At 38.2% G+C, this 10,248-nt stretch overlaps 1 non-coding gene across 1 annotated transcript; it reads left to right on the forward strand.

The window, feature by feature from the left end:
- Window positions 1–9,563: 9,563 nt before the first annotated feature.
- Window positions 9,564–9,636, forward strand: TRNAG-CCC (transfer RNA glycine (anticodon CCC)). The gene has a single exon. It is a non-coding gene; the product is annotated as a tRNA-Gly (tRNA).
- The last annotated feature ends 612 nt before the right edge of the window (window positions 9,637–10,248 follow it).

The following is a 10,248-nucleotide window of genomic DNA, read 5'->3' on the forward strand; positions in this document are numbered from 1 at the left end:
CACTGATATGTTCATTTTTCCTACTTTACAAAGACAGGAATCAAGTTGAGAGAGATGAAGGAACTTTCCAGTGTAACTTTGACTTGTACATGTGCAATATATGTGCTTACCTTCTAGCTAAGGGTCACTGAGAAATTCAGGATTCATGGCCCTTTGGGGTACAGCTAAAGTGCTTTGCATGTACTTAAATACTAATATGAATAAGACAGATAACTAATGAGAACCTGCTGTATAGCACAGGGAACTCCACTACGTTGTACAGTAGAAACTAACACAACATTGTAAAACAACCATACCCCAATTAAAATAAATAAATAAATAAATAAATAAAAGATTTGAAGTAAAAAAAAGAAACCAAAAAACTATTTAAAGAGAAAGTATAAATGTGCCAATGAATATAGCTGGTGAGTTCTGGATATGGGATTTCTGCATGTCTATTGGATTCCAACACCCCTTTTTTGTTGCCATTGTATCCTTTGAATCCAGCTCCAGTTGGAGTTAACCATAACAGCGAAGGTAAGTAGATGGAGATTAATGTCTTTGAATGGGTAATTGGTGGTATCAGAGCAGCAAGCATGAGCAAAACTTTAGTTAGGTTGGCTCACCCAATCTCCTTTTTAGCCTCTTCTCCCTTGATTATTTCAACTCTTGAGGCTGTTGGTGATAGAAGTGATTTCCCAATGTCTCTTGCAGTGTTAATGGACTTAATTGTGTTCACCCCCTCCCCAGATTCATTTGTTGTAGCCCAAACCCCCAATACCTTAGGATGTGATTGTTTTGGGAGATGGGGCTTATCAGGAGGTAATTAAGTTTAAATGAGGTCATAAAGGTGGGTTCTTAATCCAGTATGACTGATGTCCTTACAAGAAGAGAAAGGGTCACAGAGATGTGTGCAAACAGAGAAAAAGCCATGGATATAGCAAGGAGGCAGCTTTCGGGAAGTCAAAGAGAGAGGTCCCAGGAGAAATTAAGCCTGCCAGCACCTAGATATACTTCCAGCTTCAGAACTGTGAGAAAATAAATTACTGTTGTTCAAGCCACTCAGACTGTGCTGCTTTAATATGGCAGCCCTAGCAAACCAGCAGATTTTGGTACTGAGAAGTGAGTTGCTTCTGTAACAAAAACCTAAAAATGTGCAAGTGGCTTTAAAACTGGGTCATGGTTAGAGGCTGGATGAGTTTTGAAAGTACGCTAAAACAAGCCTAGACTGCCTTGAAGAGATTGTTGGTAGAAATATGAATGGTAATGGTGTTTCTGTGTGAGATCTCAGACAGAAATGAGGAATGTGTTATTGAAACTATAGGGAAGGTGATCCCTTGTTATAAAGTGGCAAAGAACTTGTCTGATTGTGTTTTAGTGTTGTGTAGAAAGTAGAAGTTAAAAGTGATTAATGTAGATAATTAGCTGAGGAGATTTCTAAGTAAAGTATTCAAGGTACAGCCTGTTTTCTCCTTACTGCTTAAAGTAAAATGCTAGAGGAGAGAGATAAAGTGAAGGAATTGTTAAGTAAAAGGGACCCAAAATATGAAGATTTGGAAAATTCTCAGCCTATCCATATTGAAAAAAATGGAAAGTGTATTCTGGAGAGGACACCAAGAATGTCTCCATAAAGAGATTACCCGTGGATCTAGGCACCCATCTCAGCAGAAACCAGGAATAAAGATGGGTCTGTAGTAGCAGAAATACATGCAGCTTGGACAAAAAGGACAAACACAAAACAAAATGAAGGAAGACTCTCAGACTTCTAGGAGTCTACAAAATGGAACAGTAGAGCTACTCAGCTGTGAATATACATTATTCTTCAGGAAAATGGAAGAATGATCCCATGGGTGATTCAGGGATTGGCAGGGCCGACCCCCTGCACCACAGGTCCAGGGACAAGACTGACTCTTCTCTGGTTTCAAAAGACCAGGCTGCTACTTCCCATTGCCTCGGGGGCAAGGCTGATGTTCACAGCTGTGGGGCAGTCCACTGCCCAAAGTAGAGCCCCAGGGGGCCTGAAACAGCATTGAGCCAAAGAGGATTATACCCTAGCATTAAAATCTAATGGAATTTACCTTGACATGTTATAGACTTGCTTGGGACCTATCACCTTTCTTTTTCTTTCTTTTTTCTTTTCTTTTCTCCCCTCCCTCCCTCCCTCCCTCCCTTCCTCCCTCCCTTCCTTCCTTCCTTCCTTCCTTCCTTCCTTCCTTCCTTCCTTCCTTCCTTCCTTCCTTCCCTCCTTCCTCCGTTCCTTTTGGAATGAGCATGTCTATTCTATGCCTGTCCCATTGTTTTCCACCATTATATTTTGGAGGCATACGAATTATGTGGTTTCACAGGTTGTCAGCTGGAGAGAAATTTTGCCTCAGGCTGAATCATACCTCAAGTCTCACCCATACATGATTTAGAAGATATTTAGATGAAACTTTGGAACTAGAATTGAGGCTGGAATGGGTTAAGAATTGGGAGCTGTTGTGATGGGAGTGAATGTATTTTGCATGTGAGGAGGACATGAATTTTGGGGGTCTAGGGGGTGGAATTTTACAGACTGAATTGTGTTCCCTCAAAATTCATATGTGGAAGACCTAAGACCTAAACCCTAGAACTTTAGAATATGACTGTATTTGGAGATAGAGCTTTTCAAGAAGTAATTAGGGCTAAATGTCATATAAGTGAGGCCCTAATTTAAAAGACTGGTTTCCTTATAAGAAGAAGAAGAGACACATAGAATGTGAGCACACAGAGCAAACAACATGTGAGGATGCAGGAAGAAAGCAGCTGTCTGCAAGCCAAGGAGAAAGGCCTCAGGAGAAACTAATTCTTCAAGCACCTTAATCTTGTACTTCCAGCATCTAAAACTATGGGAAAATACAGTTCTATTCTTTAAACGATCCAGTCTGTGGTATTGTGTTATGGCAGCCATAGCAAACTGATATATGCAGGTAGCAGTGTTTGTGTAACACAGTTCTGCCCAATACAACATAAGTACATATATGGAAGTTTCTGGCAAAGCCTTTGCTTTCCTGATCCAGGCACTAAGCCTTCTTGTGTCTTTGTCTTTCCCTGCTTATAATGCACACTGATACTTGAAAATGCAGCAGTCATCTTGGAACCATGAGGGGGGAGCATATGGAGGAATGCCTATATGGTAAGCATAGCTGATAGGAAAAGTGAGAGGAACCTGCTGGCATCACTGAATTGCTGGACCAGGGTTGGATGTTTACTACTTAGGCTTATTTAAGTCACTGTGGTATGGTATTCTATTATTTACAGAGAACACAATCCTAACCAATACAAATATATAAGTGGTGTAAATTTTTTATGTGAAATAAATTAAGCATACATTCATCAGTTTCTCATGAGAGTTTTAGGCAAATTTTAGTAGCACTTGAAATAGATATTTAAAGAGTGAATCTCTTGTTCTTTTATATTTCACAACCAGTATCTTTCCAAATACTTTATATCTTCCATGGATTCCTACCCTTTTGCCTGAGTGTCCACAGCAAACAATTCACAACTAATCCCTATGAGTCTTAGGGCTTTGAGGAATTTTTTAAATTAATTTTTAAATTTTGATAAATGCTGGAGAGGGTGTGGAGAAAAGGGAACACTCTTGCACTGCTGGTGGGAATGTGAATTGGTTCAGCCACTATGGAGAACAGTATGGAGGTTCCTTAAAAAACTACAAATAGAACTACCATATGACCCAGCAATCCCACTACTAGGTATATACCCTGAGGAAACCAGAATTCAGAAAGAGTCATGTACCAAAATGTTCATTGCAGCTCTATTTACAATAGCCCGGAGATGGAAACAACCTAAGTGCCCGCCGTCGGATGAATGGATAAAGAAGATGTGGCACATATATACAATGGAATATTACTCAGCCATAAAAAGAAACGAAATTGAGCTATTTGTAATGAGGTGGATAGACCTAGAGTCTGTTATACGGAGTGAAGTAAGTCAGAAAGAGAAGGACAAATACCGTATGCTAACACATATATATGGAATTTAAGAAAAAAAAAATGTTATGAAGAACCTAGGGGTAAAACAGGAATAAAGACAGAGACCTACTGGAGAACAGACTTGAGGATATGGGGAGGGGGAAGGGTGAGGTGTGTTAGGGCGAGAGAGAGACATGGACATATATATACTAACAAACGTAAGGTAGATAGCCAGTGGGAAGCAGCCGCATGGCACAGGGAAACCGGCTCGGTTTTTTGTGGCTGTCTGGAGGGGTGGGATAGGGAGGGTGGGAGGGAGGGAGACAAAGAGGGAAGAGATATGGGAACATATATATATGTATAACTGACTCACTCTGTTATAAAGCAGAAACTAACACACCATTGTCAAGCAATTATACCCCAATAAAGATGTTAAAAAAAAAAAAAAAAAAATTTTAAATTTTGAGATAATACAAATTCACACATGTGAATGAATGTAAGAAATCATGCAGAGAGATCCCTTTCCTCCAGTGGTAACATTTTGTAAAATTATAGTACAATATAACAACTAGGATGCTGACATTGTTGTGGTCAAGATATAGAACCATTCTAATACCACAAAGTTCCTTACAGTCATACCAACTTCCCTCCCAAACAACTCATCCTGGCCTTAACCTTTGGTGAAATGATTCTCCATTTGCATAACTTTGTCATTTCAAGAATGTTTATAAAGAAGTCATACAGTATGTAACCTTTAGGACTGCCGTTTTTCACTCACCCTAGTTCTGTGGATTTTCACCTAGGTTATTATATTCATCAATACTTGGTTGCTTTTACTTGCTGACTATTATTCCATAATATGTACCATGGTACCAACAATCTAACTTTATACCTTAATAAACTAGAAAAAGAGTGAACAACTCAAAGCTAGCAAAAGAAGGAAAATAATATTAGAGCAGAGATAAATAAAATAAGGAATAGAAAAACAATAAGAAAAAATTTTAAGGTAGATCTTTGTAAAGATCAACAAAACTGACAAAATGCTACTAGCTATATTGACAATGATAAAGAGAAGACAGATTACTAAAATCAAAAATGGGGCTTCTCTGGTGGCACAAGTTGTTGAGAGTCTGCCTGCCCATGCAGGGGATACAGGTTCGTGCCCCGGTCCAGGAGGATCCCACATGCCGCAGAGCGGCTGGGCCCGTGAGCCATGGCCACTGAGCATGCCCGTCCAGAGCCTGTGCTGTGCAATGGGAGAGGCCACAACAGTGAGAGGCCCACATACCGCAAAAATAAAAAATAAAAAATAAAAAATTACAGGTGGTTTTGGGCTTCCTTGGTGGCGCAGTGGTTGAGAGTCCACCTGCCGATGCAGGGGACGCGGGTTCGTGACCCGGTCCGGGAAGATCCCACATGCTGCAGAGCGGCTGGGCCCGTGAGCCATGGTCACTGAGCCTGCGCGTCCGGAGCCCGTGCTCCTCAACGGGAGAGGCCGCAGCAGTGAGAGGCCCACGTACAGGAAAAAAAAAAAAAAATACATTGGAGACATTACTACTGATTTTACAGAAATGAATTATAGTAGTGTACCATGAACAATTGTATGTTATCAAATTGCATAACTTACAGGAAATGGACAAATTTCTAGAAAAACAAAACCTCCCATAATGTATCATGAAGACATAGAAGATCTGAATAGACTTATAAACTAGTAAAGAGATTGCATCAGTAATCAAAAGCCTCCTAACAAAGAGAAGCCCTAGACCAGTTAATTTCATTGGTGAATTCTACCTGACATTTAGGGAAGAATTATCAATAACCTTTCTCAAACTCTTGCAAAAAATTGAGGAAGAAGGCACTCTTCCTAACTCATTCTGTGAGGTCAGCATTACCCTGATACCAAAACCACGCAAAGACACTACAAGAAAAACTACAGACCAAAGCCACTTATGAATATGGAGGCAAAAATGCTCAACAAAATATTAACAAACAAAATTGAGCAGCATATTCTAAGGACCATATACCAGGACCAAGTGGGAATTATTCTTGGAATGCTAGAATGGTTCAAAATCTGAAAATCAATGTAGTACACCACATAAACAGAAATGACAGAAGAAAATCCACATGATCATCTCAATTGATGCAAAAAAAAGCTTTGACAGTATTCAACACCTTTTCATGAGAAAATAACAAACAAGAAATAAAAGGAATACTTCAACATAATAAAGGCTATGTATGAAAAACCCACAGCTAATATCATGCTCAATGGTGAAACACTGAAAGCTTTTCCTCTAAGATGAGGAGCAAGACAACAATGCCCATTTTTGCAACTTCTTTTCAACATAGTATTGGTAGTTTTAGCCAGAACAATTCAGCAAGAAAAAGAAATAAAAGGCATCCAAATTGGAAAGGAGAAGTAAAATTTTCTCTATTTCTAGATGATATGATGTAGAAAACCCTAAAGATCACACACACACACACACACACACACACACACACACACAAACTGCTGGACTAATAAATGAATTCAGTGAAATTGCAGTATAAAAAATCAACGCGAAAAAATCAATTAAATTTCTATACACCAACAGTGAACAATCTGAAGGGGATATTTTAAAAACTAGTCAATTTAAAAAAGCATCAAAAAGAATAATATTTAGGAATAAACTTAATAAAGGATGTCAATGATTTGTACACTGAAAACTACAAAATATTGCTGAAAGAAACTAAAGAAGGCATAACTATGTGGAAAGACATCTGATGTTCATAGGTTGAAAGACTTAATATTGCTAAGATGTCAGTACTACCCAAAGCAATATGCGGATTCAGTGCAATCCCTATCAAAATCCCAATGATTTTTTTGCAGAGATAGAAAAACACATCCTGAAATTCATGTGAGATCACAAGGGACCCTGAATAGCCAAAACAATCTTGAAAAAAAGAATAGAATTGGAGGTCTCATACTTCCTGATTTCAAAACTTAACTACAAAGCTACAGTAATCAAAGCATTGTTGTAGTGACATTAGAAAGGACATATAGATCAAAGGAATAGAATACAGAGCCTAGAAATAAACCCTTACACATATGTTCAAATTACTTCTGACGAGGTGCCAAGACCATTCAATGGGGAAATGACTTTTTTTCAATAAATAATGCAGGAAATCTGGATATCCACATGAAAATGGATGAAGTTTGACCCTTACCTTATATCATATAAAAAATTAACTCAAATGGATCAAAGACCTAAATGTAAGAGCTAAAACTATAAATCTCTCAGAAGACAACACAGGGGAAAAACTTCATGATGAATGATTTGGGAATGCTTTCTTGGATGTGACACCAAAAGCATAGGAAACAAGGAAAAAATAGATAAATTTAACTAAAACTTAAAATCTTTTATGCATCAAAAGACTATCAACAGGGAGAACTGTCAACCCTCTGAAACCTGGTGCAGATGCTACTAGACTATCTTTGTGTTTTGAAGTTTCTGACAAATCCAAATTGAAAAGAACACTTTTCATACAGGTAATGTACAACATTGAAAGTTAGACAACTGGTAAGTTAGAGCTGCTTTCCTGGGGAGGAGGTTTGACTTCATTAAAAATGGTGGTTGTCGGGCTTCTCTGGTGGCGCAGTGGTTGAGAGTCAGCCTGCCCATGTAGGGGACACAGGTTCGTGCCCCGGTCCGGGAAGATCCCACATGCCACCACTGGGCCTGTGTGTCCAGAGCGTGTGCTCCGCAACGGGAGAGGCCACAACAGTGAGAGGCCCATGTACTGCAAAAAAAAAAAAAATGGTGGTTGTCATAAAGAGAACATAGGCAAAACATTCTCTGACATAAATCGTACCAATGTTTTCTTAGGTCAGTCTCCCAAGGCAATAGAAATAAAAGCAAAAAGTTTAAATCGGACCTTGTCAAACTTACAAGCTTCTGTACAGCAAAGGAAACCATAAATAAAATGAAAAGCAACCTACAGACTGGGAGAAAATCTTTGCAAGTGATAAGACCTACAAGGGCTTAATTTCCAAAATATACAAACAACTCATACAACTCAACAAGAAAAAAACAAACAACCCAATAGAAAAATGGGCAGAGGATCTAAATAGACATTTCTCCAAAGAGGACATATAGACGGCCAAGTACATGAAAAGATGCTCAACATCCCTAATTATTAGAGAAATAGAAATCAAAACTACAATGAGGTACCACCTCACACCAGTCAGAATGGCCATCATTAAAAAGTCTGCAAATATATGATACAGCAGAAACTAACACAACATTGTAAAGCAATTTTACTCCAATAAAAAATAAATAAATATTAACAAAAGGTCTGCAAATAAAAATGGTCATTATTATGGGTTGAACTGTGTGTCCCCACACCCCCCTTTCATATGTTGAAGTTCTAACCTGTAATGTGACTGTATTTGGAGATAAGGCATTTAATGGAGATAGTTAACAAGGAAATTGTAAGGGTGGAGGTGTGATCCTTGTAAGAAGACGAAGAGACACCAAAGATCTCCCTCTCTCCATGCACTTGCAGAGAAGAGGCCATGTGAAAACATGGTGTGAAGGTGGCATCTACAAGCCAGGAAGAGAGGGCTCACCAGAAGCCAACCCTGACAGCAACTTGATCTTGGACTTCTAGCCTCCAGAATTATAAGAAAATAAACTTTGTTGTTTAAGCCAAAAAAAAAAAAAAGCCTATCAATAGAGTGAAAGGCAACTCATGGAATGGAAGAAAATATTTTCAAATTACATATCGAAAAAGGTATTAACATCTAGAATATATAAAGAACTCCTACAACTCAACAACATAAAAACAAATAAACCAATTAAAATAGGTGAAGGACTTGAATAGACATTTCTCCAAAGAAGATGGCCAATAAGCACATGAAACGATGCTCAACATCACTAGTCGTTAGGGAAATGCAAATCGGCACAATGAGATTTCACTTCACATCCATTAGGATGGCTATTAACAAAACAAAAATAAGTGTTGGCAAGCATGTGGAGAAGTTGGAACTCGTGGGCACTGCTAGTGGGAATGTAAGATGGTACAGCATCTGTGGAAGACAGTATGATGGTTCCTCAAAAAGTTAAGAATAGAATGATCATAGGCTCCAGCAATTTTATTCCAAGGTATGTACTGAAAAGAACTCAAAGCAGGAACTTAAATATTTATACACCCATGTTCATAGCATTATTCTCGAAAGCCAAAAGGTGGAAACAACCCAAATGTCCATCAATGGATGAATGGATAAAGAAAATGTGGTACATACATACAATGAAGCATTATTCCACCATAAAAAGGAATGAATTTCTGATACGTGCTATAAGATGGATGAACCTTAAAACATTATGCTAAGTGAAATAAGCCACACACAAAAGGACAAATATTGTATGATCCTACTTATATGAGGATCTAGAGAAGCAGTTTTATAGAGACAGAAAGTAGAATAGTGGTTACCAGAGGCTTGCAGGGGTGGAACGTGGAGTTTCTATTTAGTGGGTACAGAGGTTCTGTGTGAGATAATAAAAAAGCTCCAGACATGAATAGTGATAATTGCACAACAGTGTGAATGTACTTAATACCAGTGAACTGTACACTTAAAAATGGTTAAAATGGGGGACTTCCCTGGTGGTCCAGTGGTTAAGATTCTACACTCCCAATGCAGGGGGCCCAGGTTCAATCTCTGGTCAGGGAACTAGATCCCGCATGCCGCAACTAAAAGATCCCACACGCCGCAACTAAGACCCAGCACAGCCAAAAAAAAAAAAAAAACACCTCCCACAGAGGTGGATGCTATCTTTTAAAAATCATTAAAGTGGTAAATTTTATGGTATGTGTATTTTATCACAATATAAAGAAATGCAAAGCTATAAACCTAGAAGATACCATTGGAGAAAATCTGAATGATGTTGGGTTTGTCAATGACTTTTTAGATACAATACCAGAAGCATGATTTATGAAAATATAAATTGGTAAGTTGGACTTAATTAAAATTAGAACCTTCTCCTCTATGAAACACACTCTTGAGAGAATGAAACAATAATCCATAGACTGGACAAAATATTTGTAAAACACATATCTAATAAATGACTGGTATCCAAAATATACAGAGAACTCTTTAAAACTCAACAATAAGAGAACAAACATCCCAATTTAAAAATGGACAAAAGATCTAAACAGACACCTCACCAAATAAGATATACAGATAGCTAATAAGATGGATTTGAAAAGATGCTCAACATCATACATCATTAGGCAATTGCAAATTAAAACAATGAGATACCACAACCTATTTGTTTGGCCTAAA

This window comes from Lipotes vexillifer, unplaced genomic scaffold (assembly GCF_000442215.2).
Source record: "Lipotes vexillifer unplaced genomic scaffold, Lipotes_vexillifer_v1.1 scaffold1486, whole genome shotgun sequence".
Taxonomy (NCBI): domain Eukaryota; kingdom Metazoa; phylum Chordata; class Mammalia; order Artiodactyla; family Lipotidae; genus Lipotes; species Lipotes vexillifer.